Below are 6,702 nucleotides of genomic sequence, written 5' to 3'. Positions count from 1 at the left end.
CACCTGTGGGTTTCTTCTGTAGGAGATGGCTGCCATGTGGCAAATGCTGACCCTGAATCACGTTGCGACTTGACACCGCACTGATTGACAACGTGGGTCGTACATGCGCGGTTGGCGGGGTGTTTCAGGCCCTGCAAGCCCCGGCAAGCAATGGCGGGGAGTCTTGGTTGCTTACTTCAGGTGGTGGCCTGGCCACTTGTCGGGCTCGCCTGCCCGGCCAGGGAGGCCCTTCTCTTGCCGATATCCTGTTCTTTTGGCTCGATCTCGATCTCCCTAAGCTGCATGTTGGTTCTTCCAGTCTCTTGGCTTTTCAACCTCTAACTTAAGCTGGTGCTCCAATCTTGAACTTGTGCCTATGCACAGTTGGGCAACATACCCGGGGTCTGTTGCACCGACAAAAGCCCCCGGGCCTGCCCCGATCGCGCTGCGGAGCATCGTCGGGGTAGGGCCTAATAAGTGCACAAGCAGGGCTGCTGAAGGGTTTGGCCCCTTTGAAGTTTTCTGTTGCTGCTTCATTAGTCTTGATCTTGGGGCGATTTCCGATTTCCACCACGCAGTGTAAAGCCAGCAGCAGTGCGGTCGCGGCAGTGATGGCCCATGAATGACTTTAACACACGGGGTAAAAACCGCCAAATTACTCTGCCCACAACGCGCTCTTATCCTTAGCAATGTATGCCGCATGCATAGCGCGGGGTAGGTAGCGGAAGCACGTAGTGCGGAAGAGCATCTTGAAGAGGGCCTGCCTGCCTTGAATTGGCGGGGGAGGGCAGTGGTTGCCTGTTGACGGAGCAGCTGCCCTTCCCCGCCCAGCCTATAAAAGGAGGGGAGGAGGAGGGCAAAGTCATTCATCCCTGCATTCTTTCTCCTCTTTGCTTGTTTCTTCGCTTTTTCTGGTAATGCTGAAGGGAAAGGCCCGGGGCCATCCCCCGGGCTTCTACTCAGGACAATTGCTGCCTCATGTTGGTGTTTACGCTTGGGGAGTGAGCTTGGTCCTTGGTGCGGTGAACCTCTTGGTCTTTTTGAAGCTCGGCCAGGAGGCAGGGCTGGAGATCACTGGTAATCCCAGCATTGCCCCTCCCGGAGGCCTTGGGGCCGTTGTCGACGAGGCACGTGTCTTCCTTCCCTCCAAGGAGGGGTGCGACGCGCCTCAGGCCCTTCGGCAGCTCAGGCTGTTTCTCCACTGGAGGCATCGGGCCGGGGGCTTGGCGCTTTCCGGGAGCAGCGGCGGTGAGGAGAAAGTGAGTGAAGATGAAGAAGGCGGGTGGCAGGGGGTCATGCCGGAGTATGATGGCGCGGATGCCTTCGTCTCCGACTGTCGACCTGCCGCTTGTCTTTCCGCTCTTCCCCTCCCTCCCTGGCACTGTCATTACCAGCCTCTTCGGGTGGTAGCCGGTGAGGGATGTTCTCTTGGCACCTTCTCCTCGCCTCCAGCAGTCTTCCGGCTGAGCTTTCATGGATGACTCCACCAGCGCTCAAGCCGGGGCTTCTTGCTGGCTCTGGAGGTGGCGACCAGAAGGTGTCGCCCCTTCTCCCGCTCTCCTCCTTCGCAGCCTCGCCACTCCCGATCTTGTCAGGCCACGCTTGACGGGCCCTGGTGGGATCGGGGTGGGCTCCTTCTTGGTTGCCCCTTTTCTCGTCTTTTCCTCCTTCCGTCGTAGTGCCTGAAGGAGGGGAAACAAAAATAGGGGATCACGGGGCACTTATCTTTTTTCAACCTTAAATCTGTAGGCAACCGCCAAATTTTAATTCAAATGATGTAATCTCTTGAGTGTACTTGCAACTGCATATGAATGAAAAAGATGAATCTTGTTTGGAACTCGTGCATGTGTATGTCCATGCAGAGGCAAAGTGCCTATTTAGTAGAATAAACGAGTATTCCCTGGCAGGATATCCTGCCGGCACCCTCTTTGTTTGCTGGAGAACTTTGTCTGTTGGGGAACAGACAAAGGGGCCAGCCCCCCGCCAACTCCTTTTTCCCAAAGGCCACTGCGACCACCCTGACTGAAGCAGCGTTCGGGTCATGGATGGGAGCACCTAAGTTTCAAAGAGGGAGGCGAGGTTTTCTTATGCAAAGTTGTAGCTTTACAAAATACTAATGGACAAGAGGTGAACTTATCTGTTTGGCTTGTCGGGGATCACCGTGCCGTGCGATCTTCTCGTCCTTTTTCGAAGCCAAGTTCATGGCAAGAACCTGTAACTCCATGTAGATGAGAATGAATGCAAGATGCAATCTGATCTATATGCATATGCAAATTCTCATGAAGTGCTTATGCAATGATCTGGGTGTGCTTGTGCATGCATGCAATCTTAGTTGGGCCCCCCTACAGCGCTTCTTTATTTTCTCTTGCACGGGGTCATCGCCCCGGCTTGTACAAGGGGTGACATGCAATTTTGGCAATGCCATGTACAATGGGTGGCTGCCGGGCAGGGCCCGACAGCCTCTGCGCCTTACGGGTAGAACTTACAGAGATGCTTAATGTTCCATGAGTTTTGCAGCGGCGTGCCATCTCGGGTCTCCAGACGAATTGCGCCGGGTCTGGAGACTCGTACTACCCGGTAAGGGCCTTCCCACTTTGGTGATAACTTGTGTGTATCCTTGGTGGACTAAACGCGCCTAAGGACAAGGTCACCTTCCTCAAGACACCGGGCACTAACCTTGCGGCTGTGATAGCGACGCAGGGCTTGCTGATAGCGTGCAGCACACATAGCGGCCCGGAGATGGTTCTCCTTGAGTAGCACAGCATCGTCACGCCGGTGCTGATCTTGCGCTACTTCATCATAGGCAAGCACCCGAGGATACCCGTAAATGAGTTCTATGGGGATAACTGCTTCTGCCCCGTAGACCACGGACACGGGAGTCTGCCCGATAGCCCGATTAGGTGTCGTTCCGAGGGACCAGAGAACCACCAGCATCTCCTCGATCCACCGCTTGTCGTGCTTCTGCAGTGTATCGAAAGTCATTGTCTTGAGTCCACGAAGCACTTCAGCATTCACCCTCTCAGCTTGTCCATTGCTCCGAGGGTGTGCCACAGAGGCAAATGAGATCTTGCATCCGAGGGTTTGAACATATTGCATGAAGGCGTGGCTCGTGAATTTGGTGCCGTAATCAGTGATGATCCTTGCCGGAACTCCGAAATGACACACCAATTCTTTCAAGAACTTGATAGCTGACTGAGTAGTCACCTTCCTCATGACATTCACTTCTGGCCACTTTATAAACTTGTCGATGGCAACGAACAAAAATTCAAAGCCGCCGATTGCTCGGGGGAAGGGGTCAAGGATATCGAGCCCCAGACCGAAAATGGCCATGATAGAGGGATTGTCTGAAGAGCTTTGGCAGGCAGGTGTGTTTTCTTGGAATGGAACTGATAGGCTTCACATGTCGTGACAAGCTCAACTGCGTCTTGGAGGGCTGTGGGCCAATAGAATCCTTGCCGGAATGCTTTCCCAACTAATGCCCTTGATCCAATGTGTGAGTCGCACATTCCTCTGTGAATCTCAGCCAGTAGTTCCTTTCCGTCCTCCCTGTAGACACACTTCAATTTCACACCATTGGGCCTCCTTCTGTACAGAGTGTCATCGAAAAACTAATACATACTGGCCCTCCGGGCTACTTTGCCTGTTTCATCTAGGTCGTCGGAGAGTTCTCCAGTTTGGAGGAAGCGGACGATGTGCCTTGCCCAAGTTGGAGCCTGAGGCTCGACAACGAGGACTAGCAGCACCTCCTCGGCTACGGGAGCACCAGCCTCGTTCACGGGGTCCATAGGCCCAGCTGGAGGGGGTGGCCCAGCAGGCTGTGGGGAGTTGTTTCCGGCAGGGTCTCTGTCGAGAGCGGATGGCTTGATCGGGAGAGGCTTACCGTAGTCCAACTTTCTCCTTTTCCGGGCCATTGTGGTTGGTGATACGGAGGGTTGAGAGAGGTGGAGAACAAAAGTTCCTGGTTCCACAAGAAGCTTCTGTGCAACATACTTTGACAGGTGATCAGCTATGCTGTTTCCCACATGGGGTACATGCTTTGTTTGCAACCCGTCAAAGTGCTCCTCTAACCTCCTTACTTCGTCAACGTATGCTTCCATCAATGGACTTTGATAATTCTTGTTGACTTGTTTCACCACTAACTGTGAATCTCCTTGAATGATCAGGTTCTTGATTCCCAATTCTACTACAATACTGAGCCCGACAAGGAGCCCTTCATACTCAGCTGTATTGTTGGTGGCTTCTTCCCACGCAAAGTGCATTTGGATAACGTACTTCAGGTGCTCCTCAAGGGGGCAACAAGAAGTACGCCAGCTCCTGCGCCTTGTAGAAAAAAAACACCATCAAAATACATAATCCATTCTTGGGGTGATTCCTAGCCAGGGAGAGCTGTTTCTGTAGCTTCCTCATTAGGGGTTGGCGTCCATTCTACAATAAACTCCGCCATCACCCTGCTTTGAATGGTTGAAGTGATCTCAAGCTTCAAACCAAAATTGGATAACTCCAAAGCCCACTCCACTATTCTGCCAGTAGCCTCAGGGTTTCGGATTATCCTCTGCAACGGAAAACGAGTAACAATAGTGATATCATGGGCTTGGAAGTAGTGGCGCAGTTTCCTTGAGGCCATGACGAGGCCAAAGATCAACTTTTGCACACCAGAGTACCTCGATCTAGCCCCTTGCAACAAGGAGCTAACGAAGTACACTGGGTGCTGCACCACTTTCTTCCTTGCCGCGTCCTTGGGGTTGCACTCGTTGATGTGCTTACTGCTGTTCTAATCCTCTTCTGACTATGTCGCGGTCTAGCCGCTCTATGCTTCATCCACTTCTTGTTGTGCTACGCTGCACTGACCACTTGGTTGCTTGCTGCCAAGTAAAGCAGTAACGACTCTTGAGGTTTGGGTGCAACCAAGGTAGGCACAGATGACAGGTAAGCCTTCAACTCTTGCAAGGCTGTATCTGCTTCCGGGGTCCACTTCATAGGCCCTGCCTTCTTTAAAATTTTGAAGAATGGCAGGGCATGCTCGGTAGACTTGGAAATGAATCTTCTTAGAGCGACAACGCATCCCGTCAAGCACCTCACATCCTTAGTTGTCCTTGGCGCTTGGATCTGCTCAATGGCCTTGATCTTATCGGGGTTAGCTTCGATCCCCCGGTGGGACACGAAGAACCCAAGTAACTTGCCGGAGGGAACACCGAATACGCACTTCTCTAGTTAAGCTTCAGGTTGATCTTGCACAAATTAGGAAATGTCTCCTCCAAATCCTGGATAAGGGTGGCCTTATCCTTGGTTTTGACCATAGTGTCATCCATATAGGCTTCTATGTTTATGTGTAGTTGTGGCTCCAAACAAATCTGGACTACTCTTGCAAAAGTAGACCCGACACTCTTCAATCCGAAAGGCATGCGAACAAAACAGTATGTACCACATGGAGTGATGAATGATGTTTTCTCCTCATCTTCTTTGGACATGAAGATCTGGTGATATCCGGAGTATGCATCCAAAAAGGAGAGCAGATCACATCCTGAAGTAGAATCCACAATCTGATTGATGCGAGGCAAGGGGAATGGGTCCTTTGGGCAAGCCTTATTGAGATCTATGAAATCAATGCAAAGCCTCCATTTCCCATTCGCCTTCCGGACTACCACTGGGTTTGCCAACCATGTAGGTTGCAGTACTCCTCTGACCAATCCAACTGCCTCTAACTTCTTGATTTCCTCGGCAATGAACTGCTACCGCTCCAAGGCTTGCTTCCTAACTTTCTGCTTGATAGGCCGGGCATGTGGGCAGACAGCAAGGTGGTGCTCGATTACCTCCCTAGGAACATCGTGGATATCAGATGGTTGCTAGGCAAACACATCGATATTCGTCCGCAGGAAGGCAACGAGCGCGCTTTCCTATTTCTCGTCAAGGTTGGCGCTGATGGTGAAAGTACCATCAACACCAGCTAGCCCTGGTGGGACCTTCTTCACTTGAGGTGCTGCAACCTTGGATCTCTTGCTGTTGGAACACTTCGACACATCGTTAATGGGTGCCGTGTACTCGGAGGGGGCACGCTTCCCAGACTCCTTGCCAGAGGTCCTACAATCCCTCTTCTTTCCTTTGCTTTCCTTGGCGGGGACCGTTGTTGCCGCAGCCTCTGCTGCAACGGCATCCCGATACATCCTATCCACACAGATAATCTCATCCTTCTCATCTGATGGGATGGTGATGACTCCCAACGGCCTAGGCATCTTCAAGGTGTTGTAAGCATAATGGGATGCTGCCATGAACTTGGCCAAGGCCGGTCATCCCAGAATGCCATTATATGGCAGGGGGAGCTCAACCACATCAAACACAATCTTCTCAGTCCTATAGTTCAGCTCTCCCCCAAACGTCACTGGCAACGTAATTTTTCCCTTGGGACGGCTCCTGCCGGGATTGACTCCTTGAAACATGCCGGTAACCTCTAGCTCTTCCTCTCCTATCTAAAGCTTGTTAATAACTGCCAGCGAAATCAGATTCAACCCAGCACTGCCATCCACTAACATCTTTGTGACCTTGAGGTTGCGAATTTTTGGGTAAACCACTAACGACAAACACCCTACCGCGGTGGTGCAGCAAGGGTGGTCCTCCTCGTCAAAGATAATGGACGTGCGGGACCATTTGAGCGGCTTCTGGGCCTCTGGCGCTGGCTCCAGAGCATTGACTTCTCATGCCCATCGCTTGAGCTGGCAATGGGAGGAG

The sequence above is a fragment of the Triticum urartu genome, chromosome 4A, assembly GCF_056163025.1.
Source record: "Triticum urartu cultivar PI428250 chromosome 4A, HENAU_Tu73, whole genome shotgun sequence".
NCBI classification, from domain to species: Eukaryota; Viridiplantae; Streptophyta; class Magnoliopsida; order Poales; family Poaceae; genus Triticum; species Triticum urartu.
This window is presented reverse-complemented; position numbering follows the sequence as displayed.